Source organism: Heloderma suspectum, chromosome 1 (assembly GCF_057233095.1).
Source record: "Heloderma suspectum isolate Gila_16-S chromosome 1, 16-S_ref, whole genome shotgun sequence".
Taxonomy (NCBI): Eukaryota; Metazoa; Chordata; class Lepidosauria; order Squamata; family Helodermatidae; genus Heloderma; species Heloderma suspectum.
Genome location: NC_139458.1, coordinates 4,873,995 through 4,896,624, shown reverse-complemented (window position 1 = coordinate 4,896,624; position 22,630 = coordinate 4,873,995). Strand labels below are relative to the sequence as shown.

Here is a 22,630-nt window from a genome sequence, read left to right as displayed (position 1 = left end):
TGGTGTAAAATTGTTCTTCTGGAGATGCTGAAAACGTTAAAATACAAGGCAGTACAAATCAGGCAGAAACAACTGCTTAGTCTATTGTGTGCCCACCTCTTCCTTTCTTGGCAAGAGATTTACTTGCCCAAGATCACGAGACAGTGTTGTGCATGGGATAGAGTATTCGATACCAACTGGGGAGACCTGAGTAGATATGGGCAGGCATCACCTGTTTCATTATTTGGCTTTTGCCTGACATTCTACTCCATCTGCCTTCCATTTAAGTTGGAGACTTCCTAAACTTTATTTCTAAAATTAATTTAAAACTGTGCATGCACAGAAGTCCAAATAAACTGTGGGAATACAAAGAAGTGTGGCAGATTCCTTCTCTGTTTCACAAACAGGATCAAGCAATTCTATCTCCCCCCTCCCCCCCACACACCGCCACCCTGAGTTTCTGAAGGAAGGTGGGATAAAAATGTGACAAGCCAATGGTGAACAATCTTGTGCAAGGAATCTTAAGTGAAATGTCACAACCGACAGGCTATTTCTGTGACTGGGCACTGCCAGCGGGCATGTAAGTGGAGACTGACGTCCGTTTGATTATCTTGTTTTCGCAATCTGCTGATGCAGCAGCCGATACTGGTGGGACTGAAGAGGGAAATAGATATAATGCCATAGAATCATCAGCCAGCTGCTATTTGAGCCAATCCTCACGTCTGCTATTTATATTTTAACGATGCAACACTCTGCTGGAAGCCAGAGCAACTCTGCAAGAAGAAAGCCGAAGAAATTTAAGCCCATAAAAATGTGTGCATTTGTGGAATGAACTGGTTAACAACCTCCTTGAGGCTGCTTCTCCAAGGCAAAATGGAACATTGCATAATTGTAATGCGGGATGGGTAGATCCTCTTCATACCAACAGCCAGAAAGCAGATTGGATGAAAGGTGTGTACCGCACTGGCAGCCAGGGTGTGCTAGGGACGGTGGAAGGAGGGGCCAGTGTGGTCCAGAGGATGAAAAGTTGTGTTTGGATTTGGGAGGTCTTGATTTAAAGTCCTGCCTTTTCCATGGATGGATGTGGGCCTGGAAAAGCTTCAATTTCCCGCTCTGTAAAAGGGATACGTTAGGATGTTGAACTCAATAACATTCATCCGATATATCCAAGAGGAAAGACAGGCTTGCCTCTTCAGCCCCCAGCTTGCCCTTCATCCCCCTGCCATCTGGCAGGAAAGAGCAGCCCTAGGCCATTTCTTTCCAAATGGTGTGCCAGCGACTTTAGAAAATGGCTAACGTGGTTGTGAAAAATGGGTTCACGAACACAGACGTGTGAAGCTCAAGGCCTCTGCCCAGTCAGCCTCCTCAGCGGGCAGCTGCCCGGTGGCAGTGGCTGGGCAAAGTCTACCTGGGCAGTGAGGCTCCAGAGGTACCCACTTGGACATCGTGAAGAGACTGGAAGGCCCCGTGGCTGGCCCACAACCTCTCTAATCCAGCATCCTGCTTCCTTTGGATAAAAGCATTTCGGGGTGTGTGTTGGGGGGCGAAAGTCAGATGGGGACATGATTTGAACCACTCTGCAGTCTTCCTCTCATGCATGGAATTTAGTTCTCCCCCATCCCTGTCACACGCACCAGCCAAACCCACCCATTCCCCCCTCTCACTCCCTTTCTCCTGTCTCACTCTCCCCATTCTCTCTCTCTCTCTCTTTCTCTCCCTCTGCCCCCTTCCCACATGTCTCCTGACTTCAACCCCACTCCTCACACGCTTCAATAAGGCTTCAAAAAGTCCCAATGACACCACTGGGAGCTGCTGCTGCTGCTTTGCCTTCTTGCTGCGTGAGATTTTCATAGGGGTGCAACATCTGAGTGGAGGGGGCAGCGTACACAGAAACAGGGTTTCAAGTGGGAGCTTTTCTAGCCCTACCTGGAGATGCCGGGGACCGAATGGCAAAGCAGGGCCTCTGCCCACTGAGCCACGGCCCCTCCCCTTCACTGTCTTGACGTCTTTGTCTCCAACTACCTGGAATGTAGTAGACATGAGCCCCGCCCACATGATTGCATTGGATATTGCTGTGTATTACTTGGCTATCTTGTGGCTTTAATGGTTGCTCTTAAGGACTTTTATCCAATTTTGTTGTGTAATTGTTGTGTGCCACATTGAAATATTGTGGAACAATGCAAAATAACAATAGTCGGCAAGTTTTATCTTCCCGGAAGGTCCCTCGATCAGTTCGAAAATTGGATGCCTGCACTGTCAGAACTAGATTGCTGTCATTTACACATGCACCAAAATCATAGGAACATAGAACCATAGAACAGTAGGGTTGGAAGGGGCCTATAAGACCATCGAGTCCAACCTCTGCTGAATGCAGGAATCCAAGTCACAGCATCCCTGACAGGTGGCTGTCCAGCCTCGTCTTGAATGCCTCCAGTGAGGGAGAGCCCACCGCCTCCCCAGGTAATGGGTTCCATTGTCATATTGCTCTAACAGTCAGGAAGGTTTTCTGGCTTCCTGTCACTTGAGCCCATTATTCCGTGTCCTACACTCTGGGATGATGGAGGAGAGATCCTGGCCTTCCTCTCTCTGACAACCTTTCAAGTACTTGAAGAGCGCTATCATATCTCCCCTCAGTCTTCTCTTCTCAAGGCTAAACATGCCCAGTTCTTTCAGTCTCTCCTCATAGGGCTTTGTTTCCAGTCCCCTGATCATCTTTGTTGCCCTCGCCTGAACCCTCTCCAGCCTGTCTGCATCCTTCTTAAAGTGCGGTGCCCAGAACTGGACACAGGACTCCAGATGAGGCCTAACCAGTGCTGAGCAGAGGGGGACTAGTACTTCCTGGGATTTGGAAGCTATGCTTCTATTAATGCAGCCCCAAAGAGCATTTGCCTCTTTTGTAGCCACATCACATTGTTGGCTCGTATTCAGCTTGTGATCTACAACAATTCCAAGATCCTTCTCACTTGTAGTGCGGTTGAGCCACATATCCCCCATCCTGTAACTGTGCATTTGGTTTTTTTTTCCTAGGTGCAGAACTTGGCATGTATGCCTATTCAATGTCATTCTGTTGTTTTCTGCCCAGCGCTCCAGTCTATCAAGACCACTTTGAATTTTGTTTCTGTCTTCCAGGGTATTAGCTACCCCGCCCAATTTTGTGTCATCTGCAAATCTGATCAGCAGCATTCCCTGCACCTCCTCCTCCAAGTCATTGATACAAGTGTTGAAGAGCACTGGGCTGAGGACTGAGCCCTGTGGTACCCCACTTGTTACCTATCCCCAGTTTGAGAAAGTCCCATGGATAAGCACTCTTTGGGTCTGATTCTGTAGCCAACCGTGGCTCCACCGGATTGTTGTTTCATCTAGCCCACTTTGAGCTAGTTTGCTACTGAGGCAGACCCTTGGTCCATTTAGCCCAGTACTGTCAACAATGGCAACAGCTCTTCCAGGGTCTCAGGCCAGAATTTTTCCAACCCTACTTGCAGAAGCCTGGGACCTTCATGCAAAGCAGGGGCTCTGCCCACTGAGCTACGGCCCCTCCCTATAAATAAAGAAATGCATACATACATACACTTCTCAAAAACATTGATTGCTACACAGGGGATGATTTGGTGTGGGGGGAAGTTACAGTGTGTCTGGTAGCATTGTTAACACTTCCCTCAGATACAGTCCCCCTCCCCACAAAAATAGCCCGATTTTGCAATTCGCCTTTTAAAAAGCTCCTATTGGCACAAATGGAAGGGTTGTTTGTTTTTTTTAGAAAACTGCTGGGGGTGTCCAGATGGGGAGGTCCCACAGATGGCATCCAGCCCATGTGCGGTTGGTTCCCCAGCCGTAGCGTGTGGGAAGCCTGCAAGCAGGACCTGAGGGCAATAGCCCTCTCCCAGTGTTGTTCCACATCAGCTGGGATTCAGAGGCATATGTTGCCTTTGCTCCTGGAGGTAGCATATAGCCATCATCCAGGGATGGGAGAGAAATTGGTTCTGTTCATAGTTTGGTATGACCCAAATCAAAATGCAAACTGAAATATGGTTATCCTTTTGTACTCACACAGAATGTTGTGAGGCAATTCTCCAAACAAAACATGTGCACAAAGATGCTTATGTTAGTGGGAAAGAATGGCAAGAAATCCATTATATAAAGAAAAACTGGTTTTAAGGAAAATGTATATTAGGTAAAAATGCGTATTTCCTGAGAAATGCACACAAACATGCAGATGAATGGGCGAGAATGAAATGAGCATTGGAAAAATGAGAAACAGACAGAACCCAGAATGAACAGCTTCACTCATCCCTAACATCATGACTAGTAGCCATTGGAAGATGCCTTTGGAAGAGGTTATTCACTAGTAGAGAAATCCCATTACCCATGTGCCTAGGCATAAGCCTTGCTGGACTCTTCGACCTTTACGTCTGAATAGACATTGTATAGGATTCCACAGTTAATCTCTCTCTCATTGACTCACCATTCTGGATGTGCCTCTTTTCAACCAGGGGCCAAGCTCAGAGTAGCACCCCACACAGAGAGGTGGGTAGTTGTGCCACATCTCTCTGTGGGCATTGTGGAGTGTGCCCTTTGGATGAAAAGACTAGTGCAGCAAGGAAGACCAAAAGGATACTTTTCTATTGCTCTGGCTCCAAAATTGCTCGGTCAGTCCACCACAGTCCTTGTGCAACAGTGCATGACTGTATCAGATGCGCAGCACAATTGTACGTGGCTGAGCAACTGTGCTTCGAGATATACTGTCTTGATGCTTATTAATAGAGCTGTGCATAAATGGCCTCTCAAAATTCTCCAGCCTATTTGTGGGCACAGAAATCGGAGGAACAGTTTCACCAAATTTCTCCTAGGGGAGGAGAATTCTCCAACCGTTTCTCACAGACAGGGCTCGCTATGGGCAGCGGTTATAGCACAGCTTCTTCCTTTTTTCCTAAGGGCTTTTGGTTTATGGCACGGCTTCTGTAGGGGGCAACAGCATCAACTGTGCTGACGCTTCCACTTTTTTGAGGCACAATTTGGAATTTCTTTTGGTGGTATTTTTGAGTTTGCGTAATCACTGTGTGGTGGCCGAGGCGGCCGTGGGTCTGTTTTCTCTCTCTCTATTGCACATTTTCCATATGCAGCCTCCCAGGCCACCTGCATTTTCTGAACTGAGAAAGCCCTGTGGGAGGAATTGCCTCATGACATCTTCCTCGCAATGGCTTTAACCAAAGTGCAGGAAGCCGGGGAGGCTACAGGCTGCCACAGAGATTACTGTACAGTGACAGCCAGGACACTCATGCACACTCCTCAGCCACCTCACGAGTCAGGTAAGCACAAGAACTCCACACCCAACCCATGAGAATTTCTTTGAAATTTCTCCTCCTCTAAATTTCTTTGCAAAAGCCATTTATTTTCTATCAAATTGAATAAGAATAGTCAAAAAATGTAGGGAGCAATTTTTGGCACAGTGCTACTTATTAATCTAAGCTTGTGGCGTACTTTATTCCTACACCTGAAAAGTAAATGTCTTTGATTATACGGGCGAGTCTATACCTCCAGTTTTAATGGGGTGGGGGGAGATGTACTGCACATCAGAATCTGAGAAATGCCAGTGGGAGTCAGTCAGCTCCTTCTCCCTGGACTGGGCATCAGGGTTTGGAAAGATGGTTGATGATCTGTAGGTGTGATACAAAAGGAACGGCACAGCAGCAGAAGTGCAGTGCAGGAGGTATACTGTTGCTGGTGGATTCCGTGGAGGAAACCTGGCCATTGCTTACGTCCAGCCCCCAAACATTGCCACGAGATGGTAACAGGGTTTGCTTGTTTGTGTTTTGTTTAAAAGAAAATAACAACATGAATCATGATGAGAATTCACATTCCTGAGGCGCTTGTGAATATTCAAAGCGCTTCGCAACGAACGTGATCTTGTGATCTTCTCAACAAGCCTGCAGTCTATATCAGTGGTAGTACCCACACAGTGCAGATGGAAGGGGTTGAAAGTGAGTGGATTGTATGTAGCTGCCTAAGCGAACTCATGGCAGAGGCAAGATTCGAACCCAGGGCTTCTGGATTTGCAACTCAGTCTCTAAGCCACAAAGCGCCACCCACAAACCAAATGCTTTTCACCATCAGGCCTCGTATGGACAATGAAAAATAGAAAGGAACTTGGAGCAGAGAAGGCCTCCTCCTCGTGGTCTTCCTGGAGGCATCAAGCTGGCCACTGTGGGAAACAGGATGCTGGACTGATCCAGCCACAGGACTCCCCTTACCTGGTTCTTCAGTTCAGTACTCAGGTCGTGGGGCCGTAGCTCCATAGGTTGAGCACCTGCTTTGCATGCGAAAGGTCCCAGGTTCGATCCCTGGCACCTCCAGGCAGGGCAGGAAAAACTCCTGCCTGAAACCCTGGAGAGCCATTGCTGCTGGTCAGTGTCAACAACACTGGGCTAGATGGACCGATGATCTGACTCAGTACAAGGCAGCTTCCTGTGATTGCCTCACAGAAATCCAGAGCTGGACATGTTCGTAATGGCACTTCAAAACTTTGCTCAAGGGCTGTGCAGGCTGGGGCAGGGGGAGGCTGAATGTAGGCTTGCAAAGTCTTCTAGGACCCCTGGCCCACCAGTCTGCTTTGAGATCCTGACTTCAGATCTTTCAGCAGTTAAGGCACAACAAATCTGTTTTCAGTATATCCTCTTGCCCCAGAAAGTTGGGACAAGTTCAGACCCAGTTTCCTTCAGTCCAACATTTTATCTCTTACAACTGGGTGCTTCTAGCAACCAGCAAGCACTAGACTGAGAGATGTGCAAATCAGCAAAACTTGACCTCACTGAATTCACTGATGGGAGTTCTCTGAATTCCATCTCACAGCTCGTTCTGGCTCAAATCCATATCCGATTGTGAGCTTTGTTATTTTTGTTTTTGCATGAAAACCTGGGCATATTTTTGTACGTATTTTTCCAAATATACACATCAATTGTGTGCATCTTTGAAATGTATGCCTTCTCCCATTGATTAAAGCATATTTGTGCACATTTTTCAAAAGTGCACATTTTTTCATATCCATCTTTCAAATATATGCATGCCATTGAATTCCTTTTGGGGGGGGGTCTGCAAATCATATTGCACACTTGGAAATGTACAGACTTCGACCACAGATTGCATCCATGTTTGATCTTGAAGGCGTGAACTGGGTGGATCCCTGTCAAGAATGAGCTGAAACGAATTTTCCATACATCCCTTACTAGGCCGTCCAGCGGGAATTGGCCAGTAGCCCACCGCTCGAGTGCAATCCTTGTTCTGGGAACATCTGAGTTAAGTTACCCCTGAAACTGCTGTGGCCTAGGAGGCTCCTGTGTGATGCAAACGCGCGCACCCAGGTGGTTTTGCCTTGGCTCTAAGAATCCTCTGCAGCATGCCAAGCTTGCAAAGCCTTGATGTTAGGTAATTCTTGATTCTTCTCAGATGAAGTGCTATCCAAGAATATAAAGTTGCCAATATTCCCCGCCGTGTTGGCTGGGTTTTGTCTTCTCCGCCTCCCACAGGATGACACAGTTCTTAATTTAAAGCAGCTCTTTTATTGATCCCTGATTGTTTACTTGGATGTGGGCCCATTAAATTTAACAAAGCTGTTAATAAAATGTCAGCTCCCTCTTACGCTGTTTTTTCCTGCATCGCATTGGTGGCATGCGCCTCTCCCCTCACCCCAGTTCTGCTCAGCTGTTTTCCTTCACTGTCACTCGTGTTATTAACCTCCATTCATAGAAGTTTCGGCTAGGTGTCTGCTTATTTTTTCTAGAGTGGATTTGAACCTGGGAGCAGACCAAACACCCTGAAGCCCACCCCAAGCCCTTTGCAATGAGGGACCTTAATCCCTCCAGAGCTGGCACTTTCTAAGGGATCCTTGTTGAGGAAGCCAGAGACCATGTCCTCGGGGCATCTTTCCAAGCCGTGACCATCATTGGCCCTACTTGAGAGGTACATGGACTGGACCAAGGCAGACTTGACATGGGTATTGTTCATGTCTGCCCCTTTCATGTGTAATGTGTGTGCACATATGTGTGTGTCTGTGTGTGTGGGGGGGTAGGACTCTACAACCAAAGGGGCATGTGGAGGAAATTCTGAGCCCTCTCTTGCCTTACTTCCCCACGGTCTCTCTCTTGAGCCAGGGTTCTTCGTAGTTCGCATTGACCCTGGCTTTGGAGAAGCAAGCCTGGTATGATAGAGCATGAGAAGGAATGGGAACCCCTCCCCTCCCTTCCCCTCCCCCATGTGCCCCTTCTGGCATTCAAAAAAAGTGTCCTGCCTTACATGTGGAGGGCAGCTAAAAATGTGTTTGCCCCCCTCATCATGACAATTGTGGCTCTCGGTTCAGCTTTGGACTCAGGTCCGCTTCCTGCTGTCCCAGTTTCTGCAGTACCTTCAACTGAACAGCCCTCTTTTACCTGTGTCCTGCTCCTTATTGTTGTCCAATTGTAGCCTGTCTGGCCTGACTTTGCGCACCATGCAGCAGGCCCTCAGCCCGTCAAACAGGCGCCGCCTGATTACGGTGCCTGGTGGCCTGGAGTGCGAGTGTCACAGTCATGCGGTGGTGCATGTTGAAGTGCAGGAGCAAGTGAGGGGAGACACGACAGAGGTCCACAGAATTTTGCATGATGTGGTGAAAGTTGGCCAGGAGACAGTTTTCTCCTTCTCTCATGATCGGAACCCAGCGGGGTCATCCTGTGGAGCTGCTTGGTGGGAGATTCAGGACAGACCAAAGGAAGGACTTCTTCACACAGTGCAGAGTGGAACTACGGAATTTGCTTCCGCAGGACACAGTGATGGCCACCAGCTGGGATAGCTTTAAAAGGGGATTAGACCAATGTATGGAGGATAAGGCTATCGATGGCCACTAGACCTGATAGCTATATGGTACCTCCAGTATCAGAGGCAGTAGGCCTCTGTACAGCAGTTGCTGGGGAACATGGGCAGGAGGGTGCTGTTGCACTCATGTCCTCCTGGTGGGTTTCCCACAGGCAGCTGGTTGGCCCTGGTGTAAAGAGAAGGCTAGACTGAGCCTTGGTCTGATACAACATGGCTCTTTTTATATTCTTATGAGCTCCTCATGTCAGGCCCCAAAGCCATGTCATGACCTCACCCCCCCAAGACAGTCATGCCAGAAGTGTAAAGAATTAACACTGGTTAGAAACCCCATCAGAAAACACAAGGCATCCAAAACAAAGAAGCTGTTAATAAAAACTAAAAATTAAGTTTATAGGGCTTGAGTGCAGTCCTATGCGTAGTTACCCGGTAGTTAGGTCCTTCAAACTCAGTGGTGCTTACTTCTGACTGTAAAACACATTAGGCCTTTAACCAAAGACCTTCAAGTGGCTGAAATGCAACCTTTATCTTTAAATTAGAAATGCAAATGCTCTTGCAAAGAAACATTACCAGGTAAATTGCCTGCATGGAGTAGGAAGCCCATCAAAGTAAAGGAAAGGCGTATTCAGCCTCTGCTTGATCATTTTCTTCATTCTCTGACTTACTGTATGCTAACCCATCACAAATGATCGTAAAACTTGAAAGCCCTGTTCTTGCCTCATTCATGGCTCCTGCTCTGAAGAAAAGGCCAGGAACTGGGCTCCCCTGAAGTCCCCCTCCACTACACCACTAGCAGGTTGATTAGAGGAAGCTGGTGGTCCCTGCCTGGCAACAGAGAGACCAGCTGGAGTGTCATGCTGGCGCTTCCAACTGTATCAGACTCAAATGTTCCAATTCTGTATTCACATATGCTTTTTTTTTTTTATTAACCTTTGACAACTTTACTACCCATCACATTCCTCTGAAGGATTTCTTTTGTGTGCCGCATTCCCTGCCCCATGGTGACTAGATGGTTTTGACTTGGCTTCTCTTGATTTTAATGACTGCTCAACCACTCTCTTGTTACAGTTAGATGCTGTTAACCCTTTAGAAAACCGAAAACCAAAAACAGCTGTATGCATGTTTATGAGAAAATGTGCATCTCCCCACCCCCCTAAGCTGCTCTTTCTAGGCTTGTTGGAGGCCTGCACATTAAAGCCTAGCTTCAGACAAACCAAGATGTGACACTGATGTTTCCTCAGACTATGCAGGAGACAGTTGAGTGGCAGGAAGAAACGTATTTGTTGATGCTTCCAGATTATTTGTTGAAACGTGAACTCAGTAGAAAGCATCCCCAAACATTTCCATTCTGAAACATTTCCATTCCTCCCCACACCATCCATTATGGTACAAAGGTGGCATTCATATTGTCAACATATTTTTAATTATTTGTTTCTAGGGATGAGTAAGAAATTACTCCATGGAGCCGTTATTGGGTTTGTTTGTTTTTAAAAGCTTTACTCAGTGCAACCAAAACAGAAGTTCATTCCCCAACATGCACACACACGCACACACACATGCACACACAGAATTGTGTGAGCAGGAAAGCGGTGGTGGGGAGACCATTGGCCCCACCTCCTCCATACCCTCATCACTCATTGCCCATCCTTGCTGCCCTTTATGTGTTGGGATGGTGACTTAAGCTACCCCGTGCGATTTAGAACCTTGAATTTCCAGGATTTCAAATCAGTAGGGATATAGGAGAAATTCATTTCATTCATTTTTTTTAATCAGGATTTACCCACTTCATGCCTTCTGGACTGAACATGGGCTCAGAGGCAATCTGCGGTTGAAGTCTATACATTTCCGAGCTTGCAATGTGATTTGCAGGCTGCCAAAAATGTGTTCGACGGCGTGTGTGCATTTGAAAAAGTGTGTGAAAACATGCACACAAATGCACATTAATTAATGGGAGCACAATGAGAACATTTCAAAAGTGTGCACAGTTCATGCATACATTTTGAAAAATGTGCATAAAAATACAGATTTTCATGCAAAGAGAACCCCCCCCCCCCAAAGTTTGCAATCTCATACAGACTTGAGTCAGAACGAGCTTCAAGATGGAATTCGGAGTACTTCAGTAAGTTCAAGTTTTGCTGATTCATACATCCCTGCAGCTTAGATGGAGAGCTGTTTTGTTTGTTTAAAGTACTTTCATCCCACTCCCCAGGCCAAAGGACTCCCGAAGTGGCTTACAAACAATCAGTTAAGCCAGACGGCCATTGCCTCCACAGGACTACAATTCAAAAACATGAACAGAGCAGGCTTCTCCCTGGAAGCATTCAGCCCCCAGTGTGTGGAGGGCTCTGGGGAGGGGCAGTGAGGATGTGCTGGAGGGGGAGGGGCCAGTGGGCTCATCCATGTTCTCCCTGCAATGCCAGTCTAATGAAGTGCGGGGTGAACCTCTGAATAAGGTTCTAGGCTGTAAAAAAAACAAAAAACAAAACCCAAACATCTCCCATGCAACAACAAATAACCCATCCAAATGCAGTCTATTTACTGAGACAGGGGCCTTTACCTTCTGCAGTTCAGGATGGCCACTTCATAGTGGTTCCGTGCTGCTGAAAGGAACATATCTACTAGGCCAGAGAACTAGAGGACTCCAGATGTCAAGACTGCCTGAACCCCTCACCCCCAAACTCTGCAAGTGCTTTCCGGCAAAGTCCCCTGTAGGATATTCTTGCTTCCCATGTTCAACCGGGTGAATGGCTTTTAGAAGCCGGGGTTATCTTGTTCACTTACACATCGATCCTGTGAGGTGGAAGCCCACCTATTATATATTCCTGTGTTGCACACTGGAGAACTGATGCTAGAGGTTCGGGTCTTCCCCAAGGCCGGAGTCCCACAGCAGAGGTAGGATCTGAAACTCTGCTGTGCACCCAAATTGGTGCAGAATCTCCCATCCTTTGAAATCCCAGCATTCTTCTGTCATTGCTTTGGGGAACCCGTTCAGCTGGAGCCTGCATTCGCATTTTGCGGCTGACTTATTATAAAGCTTTGGCCTTGATTCAGACAAAGATAGATTTATTTCCTTCACCCTGCCAGCCTGCTCCTCATAAGTCTCTCCGATCTTGGACTCTCGAAAAGTAGAGATCGTATCAGTTAAGAACAGATCGGCTTTATGTTGCCAGCAGTTCTGGCCACCTTCTGTGTGGGTGAAGGGAAGCGGGGGGAGGCTTCTTTGCAAAAGGAGTGCATTTCCCATGAAAGTTTTGGACTTGTTCTGATGACTTCTTGACACTCTTGGGAGGAAGACTTGCTAAAGTTGCTTAACAGGCAAGCCTGTTTGAGCTACAGCTTCAGTCAGTGAGGTTCGGCTTTCTTCAGACTCTCCGGGTTCTGCCTCGAAACTCAGTCCACCTCAGTCCCGTTCCCAAATGTGAGCATTTGGGGGGGGGGGTGTTCAAACTGGGGAAGTGCACAATAACGTGCACATTTTTTAAAGTGCACACTCAAATGTGTACTTTTCCCCCATTGACTAAAGCATGAATGTGTGTATCCACTGCCCGCTCCCATACACATTTTTCTAATGAATGCATTTTGTGAACGTGATCCCAGGCTCAGGAATATTCAAGCTTTGCTGGAAAAAAATGCATTTGCATTCAGGGGTGCAAATGGGGCACAGATTAAAAGTTTAATGGGGCACAAAAAACTGTATTTGCATTTAGGGGTGTAAATGGGGCACAGATTGCAGCAGGGGCCTTTGGTGTCCAAAGGCAAAGCTGGAGTACTGATCTATGGCCTCCTCCCTCTCTGACATTGTTGCGGGCTTTTTGGCCATGCCAGCCCCCGTGACAATGTGGACAGAAAAAGGGTGACACCTCCTTGCAAGGAACAGTGCCCTGTGGAGGAGGGGTTACGGATGTCAAATGGAGCTGATATGCCACCATTTTCCATTGGCTTTCCATTCATCTCAAATGTCTTTTCATTATATTTAACCTTTTGTTTGCCACTCTTCCTTTAAACTTTAAAAGGGGCTCTGAGGCTGGCTTTCTTGTTTTCTTTTGCTTATATTCCAGTCTGGGGACAAAGATTGCTACGGACAATACAGCCTGTCAGAGATCTCTTGGAGGAAAAAAAAATGAGAGGAAGACAGAGACTTGTCCTCTGTGTAGCGGTAAAAAAAATGCATAGAAAATTGCAACTCAAGTATTGTTCTTGCAAAAACATTCTTTGATAGAGATGTCCAAAGCGATTTTTCAATGCAGATGGTGTATAGGTGCCGGTAATCACATCTGAAGTATATATGCAGTGTATGGGAACACACAACCACTGCCTTTTCTAATGACAATTTATGTTCATAACTGGAAAGCCCCATTGCAAATATAAGAAAATAAGAAGAGCTATACTGGATCAGACCAAATGTCCATCTAGTCCAGCATCCTGTTCCCACAAAAGCCAACCACAAAAGCCTACAGGAAGCTCACAACAGGACCAGAGTGCAGTTACACTCTCCTCCTAATGTCCCCCAGCAACTGGTATTTGGGAGGCACACCACCTCTGATACTGCAGGTAGCATATAGCCATTAGGGCTAGTAGCCACTAATAGCCTTATCCTCAAGGAATCCATCCGTTCTCAACAGTATGTGCTGTGTGAAGAAGCCCTTTTAGCTGTCCTGAATCTCCCACCCATCAGCTTCATGGGATGACTCCACTAGGTTCTAGTATTATGAGAGAGGGAGAAAAACATCTCTCTATCCACTTTCTCCACACCAGGCATCATTTTATGCACCTGCTATCATGTTGTGAAGCATTCTGATACTGAAGAGAGGATAGGGCCACCCTCATGCAGTACTGGAGCGCTTGCTCTCGTACAGGATGCTTGACAGCGTGCGTCAGTGCTCCATTCTAGCTCTCCATGCACAGGGAGTTCCTCTTCCTATCTATGGCAGGATGTGTTTCTTGCATGCTTGCACTATGTCTGCCATATTCTCTCCATGTTCAGGACGGAAAGAGCTTGGGATTTTTTTTAAAAAAATGAAGGTGGGAGAAATCTAAACTGACAGATTCATCCATACAGGTCCAGGGGTTTGAGTGATTAGCTCATAAGAGTTTGCTGAATGCACAGGGATTCAAAGCCAAGGTTTGCAATGCTGAATTAGGGTTGCCACATCTTTTTTCCTGATAGGCTCCTCATCTTTAACAGCTACATGGCCGGCAGGTACAACATGGTCTTCCCCAGGCGAGGAATAGCTTGATCTATTGAATTTGGCCAGTTTAGTTGGGTGAGAATTTCATTTCAGTTTGTTTTTGATCAGAATTTACCCAAATACACAAATTTCTTTATACTTGGGACTGTGATTTTAAAATGGAACACAGGAGAGAGCAAAACTGACAGATTAGTCTGATTTAGAGGATAGGAGGCTGGTCTGGTCTTGTAACCATCCCACCTCTGCTGTGGACACAGATCCCTAATCTCTAATAATAGTGGTCTTCCTTTCAGGGTTACTGTGAGGGCAAAAGCACAATAAAGATGGTACAGCCTGCATAATGGGTGACAAACAGTAGATAATGGGGCCACAGTGTCAATGGACACTGAAAGTAGCAAAGAAACCTTTGAGGTTACAGTTAGGGAGGGGAGAAAATGGAGGCTTAAGGTTGGTATACAAATTGCCATCCTGTTTCATGCGCAATAAGAGGCCCCTCCCTTTCATGCTCAAGATGGAAGCCCACAGAGGAGCCGTTGCCCAGAGGCAGGTGATGTTGTGTACGGGGTGTGGCACTTCTGCCCTACAGGTGGAAGATTAGAGACAGAGAGATTATTCTTTTTCTAGCCTCTGTGACTTTGTCATGGGTTCACACATAAATACGTCCCATCCCATTTCAGCATTCATCTGTGATTTAAGCAACAACAACAACCTTTATGAAAATATGCATTTAAACACACATTTATCAAGACATCTTCTCTCAAAATATGCATTTTAAATGTATTTCAATATGGTTTTGAGCAAATAACTATACTGGAATTTTCAGGATGTTTGAAAGGCAGTGTAGATTAGGGATGCATAAGAGATTTCTTTTTGTTCATTGTTGATCAGAATTTACCCAGTTTGCACCTCATGGAACCGAACATGGACCTGAAGGCAAACTGTGGTCAGAAGTCCATACATTGTTGAGCCTGCAATGTGATTTGTGGAACAAAAAAAGGCGTTAACAATGTGTACATTTAAAACGCCCATATTTTGAAAAAAGTGCACAAACGTGATTTAATCAATGGGAGGAAAATGTGTGTGTTTCAAAGATGTGCACCAGTGATGTATACATTTGGAAAAACATGCATGAAAATTTGCACTGGTCTCTGCGCGAAAAAAAAAAAAACCTGCTCAAAATCTGATATGGACAGCTCAGTTCTGATCTGCATGCTGGTCTAGCAGGTGCAGATCATGTCCTGCCATATCAGAATTCACAGCGACTGCATCCCCCTACATCCCTGCTGCAGGTGGGTGTCAGACCCAGGCAGGAAGGCAGTCCAACGTCAGGTCCTGGGGCAGCGACCTGGAGGAGCAGCAGAAGAGGCTGCGGTTGCCCGGGCCCAGGGTCTGCTGTAGAGGGCTTGATGGCCGTGTGCGGCCTGAGGACTCCGAGTCAGACAGGCCTGATTTGAACTAATTGAGAGTGTCTACCTTAAACCATTGAATGGCTGAGAGGAAATGTCCCCTTTTGTCAAGGCAAGGGGGGCCAATGCATTAATTTTATCCCCGCTGTGATGTAAAAAGCTCCCCTCCTCCCTCTCCCCCTCACTCTCGCTGTGTCTGATTTTTAGAGATTAGACTAATGTCATTAGTTCTTTACGAAAACCCATCAGCTTTCTAAATTGCCTTCTTGTGATGACAGTTTAGGTGAGCTGCCAGGGCTTTTGACATGATGGATCACTATGCTTTATTAATTCTACACAAACCTAGGCACAGTGGGGGTGCGGGGGGGGGGGTAATCTCCACCCTTAGCTATTTCCACATCAGGGAAATCAGTACAGATAAATATCAGCACTTGTCTGCACATTCAGAAAATGGTACATGGTGTCACCTCAGCATGCCACTGTGGAATCTTGTCAGAAATGTCCTGCACCTAGAACGCCAGCACATCAGGCAGAAACCTAGACTAGAATCCTTTTCCCTGATATGCTAGATTTCTGGATGCAGGACGTTGTTGACACAGGACCATAAAAGATGTGCTCTTGCTTGGAGCTGCCTCCCAGGACACCTCTCCTACTTTATCTTTCCCACTTTCTTCAAATCCCTCTTCCCAAATCCACCTTTTCCATGAAACCTTTGGCGCAACCCCTGAGTTCTCATGGCCTGCTGAGGTTCATCCTTGACCCTAAGCATGTGCAGCTGAAACAACTCCATGTTGCTTCCCTGTTTACCGTGCCTGCCTCCACTTCCCTCTCCTTTGTCTGTTCTTTCCCCATATTGAATTTTAGATTGTAAGCTGCTCAGGACAGGGATGGTGTTTTTGCACTCTGCAAAGGGCCATGCAGACGGACGGTGCTCTATAAGTAGCTACAGCAACAGCAGCAGCAGCATTAAATCCTCTTCCTGTGCTAGTACGATCTTGGAAGAGTGAAAATGTGCAACATTTCTGAGTGTGTACATGAGCCCTTTGACTGTCTTTCCAAAAAGAAAATACCAGAGGAAGCTTTGTTTCTTTAATTCTCTCTCCTACCTTTCTGCCACAAAAGTAAAACAACCCCCCCAAACACACACACACACACACACACACACAATCAGATGAATATATTCAAAACTAGAGCAAGTTACTATAAAAGCAATAACCCATGGAAAAACAATTAGCAAAAATAAAACCAGGTTATAGGTAATTTAAACAGTAAAACCATACGTTAAGTGCGCATCTGAATCATCATCATCATTTTTTAGAGTCTGTTCAAAAACGGAGAAAGAGGGAGCGTGACAGATCATGCTAGGAAGAGGGACCCAAAAGTGTGGTGTCATCACTGAGAAGGCCCTGTTGCTGGTACCTTCTAGTCAAATCTCCCACAAAGACGGAACAAAGAGCAAGGCCTCCAAAGCGAATATCAGAGCTTGGGCGTAGTCAAATGGGTGGAGGGGCTCCTTAGGGCTTTAAAGTAGGAATCTATGAGAAGTTCATTTCAGTACATTTTTTACCAGGATTTACCCATTTTGCACCATCTGGACTGAATAGGGACTCAGATGCGACCTGTGGTTGAAATCCGCACATTTCTGAGCTTGCAATGTGATGTGCAGACCCAAAACAATGCGCTCAACAGCATGCATTCATTTGAAAAATGCACATAGAAAAATGTGTACTTTTCAAACATGCACAAAAATACACTTCAATCCATGGGGAAAGAAAGTGCACATTTCAAAGATGTGCACAATTGATGCACAAATTTGGAAAAAGCATGTATGAAATACACATGGATTTTTATGTGAGAAGAAAATACAAAGCTTGCAATGTGATACGGACTCAAGTTGGAACAGCTTCAAGATGGAATTTGGAGAATTTTGCTGAGCCCAGGTTTTGCTGATGCGTTACCAGGACTTTACATTGGGCCTGGAAACAAATAGGTACTGTGCAATGGTGTATGATATATGCAATGCACCAGTCAAATTTCAGCAAGCAAAGAGCTGGTTCAATTTCAGAGGTGCTCTACCAATGTTGTGGGGAAATGCAGTCATGAGGTCCTGGAAGCCAAATTTAGGTTGCTAGGTAGGTAGTTGAAATCCAGGACCACTAAGGTGGCTTTCTCTGAAATGCTACCTGTTCCCTGCACAGGGCCAGCTAGACAGTTGAAGATGAGGAGTCTCAGTGAGTGGATGAGAAAGTGGTGCCGGCAGAAGGGGTTCAGATTTCATAGAATCATAGAATAGTAGGGTTGGAAGGGGCCTATAAGACCTTTGAGTCCAACCCGCTGCTCAGTGCAGGAATCTAAGTCAAAGCATCCCTGACAGATGGCTGCCCAGCCTCCTCTTGAATGCCTCCAGCGTGGGAGAGCCCACCACCTCCCTACGTCATTGGTTCCATTGTCGTATTGCTCTGACAGTCAGGAAGTTTTTCCTGATGTTCAGCTGGAATCGGGCTTCCTGTCACTTGAGCCCATTATTCCGTGTCCTGCACTCTGGGATGATGGAGAAGCGATCCCGGCCTTCCTCTCTGTGACAGCCTTTCAGGTACCTGAAGAGCGCTATCGTATCTCCCCTCAGTCTTCTCTTCTGTTAAACACTGGGGAACATTTTGGGACAAGCCGGGCCTACACAAGAGGGACGGGCTCCACTTGAACCAAATGGAACCAGACTGCTGGAGCTAAGCATAAAAAGGGTGGCAGAGCAGAGAACCAGTGGTCCACAGTCATCTCCGGATATAAACGCTATAGGAAGGACAGGGAAGGGCATACTGGGGGAGGTGTTGCCCTGTATGTCAAAGAGGGCATAGTGTCGAGTGGACCCTAAAAGGGATAGGGTCTTCCACAGAAGCTCTGTGGGTGACAATAGCAGGCTCCAAAATGACTTTAGTGCTAGGAACATGCTATCGTCCCCCAGATCAGAATGCTCAGGGTGACCTTGAGATGCAAAACGACATCATGATTGTGCCATAGTACAGTTGGTCATGGAACCGACCAGACGTAAGTGGTGTCGCCCAGGACCTAGTACGAGATGTGAACCAATTGGAAACAGTGATTACAGGATTAAAACCTTTCAAAATGCTTGGGAGATTAGTCAAAACCACAATAATAGAAGCCCAGCTAAAATATATACCACAGGTTAGGAAAGGCAGCACCAAGTCCAAGAGGATACCAGCATGGTTAACAAGCAGCGTTAAGGGAGCTATTAGAGGAAAGAGGGCTTCCTGCAGAAAATGGAAGTCCTGCCCAAGCGAGGAATGCAAAAGGGAGCACAAGCTTGCACAAAGGTGATTCAAGCAGGCAATAAGAGCTGCAAAAAAGCTTTTTGAAGAGCATATCGCTCACAACATCAAGGCCAACAGTAAAGAATTCTTTAAATATATCAGAAGCAGAAAGCCAGCTAGGGAGGCAGTTGGAACATTGCATGACAATGGAGTTAAAGGAGCACTGAAGGGGGACAAGGAGATCGCAGAGAAGCCGAAAGAATTCTTTTCATCCGTCTTCACTGCAGAAGATATAGGACAGACACCAGTGCCTGAACTGATGTTTTCAGGAAGGGAGTCTGAGGAACTGAGGCAAACAGTGGAGACAGAAGACGAAGTTCTCAACCATATTGATAAATTGAAAGCAAATCAATCCCCGGGCCCAGATGGTATCCGTCCTAGAGTTCTCAAAGAACTCAAATATGAAACTGCTGATCTTCTAACCAAACTATGCAACATGTCCCTAAAATCAGCCTCTCTACCAGAGGACTGGAAGATGGCCCATGTAACACCAATTTTCAAAAAGGGATCCAGGGGGGATCTGGGAAATCACAGGCTGGTTAGCTTAAAGTCTGTTCCGGGTACATTGGCAGCATGCAGATGAAGGGATTCACAGGCAACAAAGCATAACTCACAACACTTCAAATGCACATAAACCCTGCAAGGCAGACCAGCATTAATATCCCAGATGGTGGGCGTGGCTGAGACTAAGAGAATGCGGCTTTCCTAAAAACACCTGCTTAGATCAGGTCTGAGCCTAGATTTGAAGCAGCAGTTTCCTGGCCCACTCCGTTAACCCTTTTACATCAGCAGATCTCAAGAGGGAACTATGCCTTCCAGTTGACCCAGGGATGCTGCCGAAAATGGCACCTTCATTTCAAGCTCCCCCCCACCCCCATCTCTCTGTCTCTCCCCATACCTCCCACCTACTTACCATGTCATGGGGAAAGGCACATTATGCGTACACATTTGTGTGCATTATAAGCAGGAGTTGTGGTTGCAGACATACTGTTCTTGATGACATCCCTGTGTTGAGCCAAATGAGTCATTCTTCCCTGAAGTCTTTGCACTTCCTGCATCGGCCTCAGCCGTATCTGCCCACCCCTGACTCATGCAAGGTCTTTGGTGGCTCTTCCCCCTCTGTGATCTCTGCAATGGTGCAACATCTGCACCTTTCCTCGCCGTTGTTGAGTCAGTTGCCTGTGCTCAGATGGTCTGCAGTGCAGCTTCCCCACACTTTACAGCACAGGCTAAAACTTTATTATGTTGGAGCTAGAAGCAGCACTTAATAGTAGTCTAAAAACCAGGGTTGAAGTTAATGGAGATGAGTTCATTATTTTTAGCCCATGAGGGACTTTTAAAATTAAACCTTGGTTGACACAATTTCTGTTTTTAATGCAATTATGAAATGAAAAGGATCTGGAAGTTATGGGTGAAGGAAGTTGATACTCCCCGGTTAATAGTCAATAACAAACATTAATAACCAAGCAGTCAATCTTCAATAAGACTGAACAAATATTAATTGCATTTGGAAATCCTACTGGGAGATCTTTGGAGTCCAATATATGAAAATGTGATTTTGTTGGAGCGAGTGAGGCAGCTGAGTCGGCATACAATCATTTTCATCGGGAAACACGGAACCTGTTATTTCCGCAGAAATGGCTTTTCTTCTGGGACCAAACAACCTTTTGAAAACCCCTCAATTCATCATGGCAGTCCAGCGTTCTTTCACAAAAGCTTTGTTTCCTAAGCAACGGCCACGTTCCAGCATCCTTCAATTAAACGGCATAGAATCTTTCTTGAGATGGAAGCACCAGGCCCAGTATGAATATGTCATGTCACTGTGAAGCTGTGTACATTTTCAAATCTTTCTTGGAGACATGCATCATAATTTATTTTTTACAGCTCTCTTCTTGGCTTTCTACCTTATGCCCTCTCTTCTTTTTTTCCTTTTTTTCTTTTTTCAACAATGCACCCTGTTCTTCTTGGCAACGGTAATGCAAGCAAGCACTGAAGACGGATGGGCACAGCTCAGCTGGAATTTGAGAGGCCTTCATAAAGAAAAAGCAAATTTTGACCTGGCCAGCAGTCTTGGAAAATAGCCTCTCCTCTGCCCCTGAGTGGCTTGGGATGAGAAGAATGAGAGCAGGTGCCCTGTGGCAAGTTAACCCAAGTGAGGGCCCTGGTTCAGTTCATGGTTCAGTGCATCCTTCATCTTATGAGCATGGAAGCTCTCAGTGTTAATTGCCAGGATGCTGTGATACCCATTGCTACTCATTATGGTTGGTGTGTGTGTGTGTGTGTGTAAAAGTTAGCACAGAGAGGTTGCTTCCAGTGGTCTCTGTGTGATGTCTGTGATGTGCACACAGTGGTGCAGTTAGGTAATTTTAGACCTTGGACTTAATGGCCTTATAGGGGCCCGTTTAGACGGCCATGTGTACTCCCAGAATGCTGAGCTGGATGGAACTTTGGTCTAGCCCAGAGTGGCAAGTCTACAAAGCCTTTTGACACTCTTTGTCCTGTTGGTCACAAATCAACACCAGATGCTGAACGGTGGGATCAGTGGAGGTAACCTTGGTCAGAGATGTATCAGCAGGAAGATGTATCAGCAGGATGAATTCCTTGTTCAGGATGGGCAGTGATCATTTATTTATTTATGAGATGAGAGGCAGAGCTCAAGCTGTTAAGAGTTGGATTCCCTGCAGAAAGTCGCTGAGAGTGACAAGGGGGTGCCCTCTGATAAAGAAGAGAAAAAGGATCCCACGAGGGATGGACAGCCGCACTGGTGCCCAGCTTCGTCCAGCACTCACCAAACTTCTGCTGCCCCCCCCCCCCGCTTGCAGCACCATGCAAGCTTTGTCATGGCCCAGCAAGCTGCAGGGCCTCCTGTCTGCCGAGCGAGCCACCATTGTGCACAGCAATGGCGGCTTGGTCGCTTCCGGGTAGGTAATGTTGTGTACTTGGTGGCCAGAAAGGGCCCATTCACACAACATTACAGGCATGAATGCTCCATGCACACCTGTAATGTTGTGTAAATGGGCCCTTCAAGGGCCTGCAAGCACCCCATGGTCCTGGGAGCGGGGTCTGGGGGGGGGGAGTCTGTCAGACTCCACTCCCCCGCTCCAGACTCTTGCAACATCCCTGGATCCTACGGTCTATAGGTGATCGGTGGCAACCTTACTGCTTCTTGATTATCCTGGGAGACCCTTTCATAGTTGGTGTGCTAAGGGGCTTGTGGGGTGGGAAGACAGAGAGGGATGGGGCTGTTAATTGCTGTTACCTCACACTTTTATCCTGCCCCTTTCCCAAGGAGGGCAGAATAGCACACAAAGTTATTGTATATTTTATCCTCACAACAGCCCTGCGAAGTCAGGCAGCCTGAGAGAGAATCACCCAAGGGCAGGAATTTGAGCCCTGGTCTATTAGTCCACTCTAAGCACTATGCACACTGGAACCTTCAGGTTCAGAGGGAGTATATCACTGAGTATCAAATGCTTGGGCAGGGCAGGGCAAACTGGGGTGTGGGGAGGGGGACTATTGCCTTCGTGCCTGGCTCCTGGGCTCCCCAGAGCCATGTGGCTGGCCACTGTCAGGATCAGGGTGCTAAACTAGGTGGGTCTTCTTAGTCTGATCCTGCAGGACTCATCTGTTGCTCCTATTCAGGTTTGTGAAAGAGAAAGACACAGTTCTGAGTGGCAGTTGAGGTATGGCGCTAACGGGTTAGATGAATCGCTAAGCCCGCCTGGCCGTTGCCTGGTGACCCCAAATGGCCTCCCTGATTGGTGTTGGTTTGCTGCTTGCATTCCCTGAACTAGCTGGCCAAGGAGCAGGCTGTCCTTGGGCAATTTAATTAAAGAGGTCAGGAGCAGAAGTCCTCACCAAAGCCTGGCTCCAGACTGGAGTCTGTGGT

At 46.7% G+C, this 22,630-nt stretch overlaps 1 protein-coding gene across 3 annotated transcripts in view; it reads left to right on the top strand.

Moving 5' to 3' along the window:
- The window catches only part of MDGA2 (MAM domain containing glycosylphosphatidylinositol anchor 2), a 682,071-nt gene that overhangs the window by 84,416 nt on the left and 575,025 nt on the right, over nt 1-22,630 (top strand). The window lies entirely within an intron of this gene.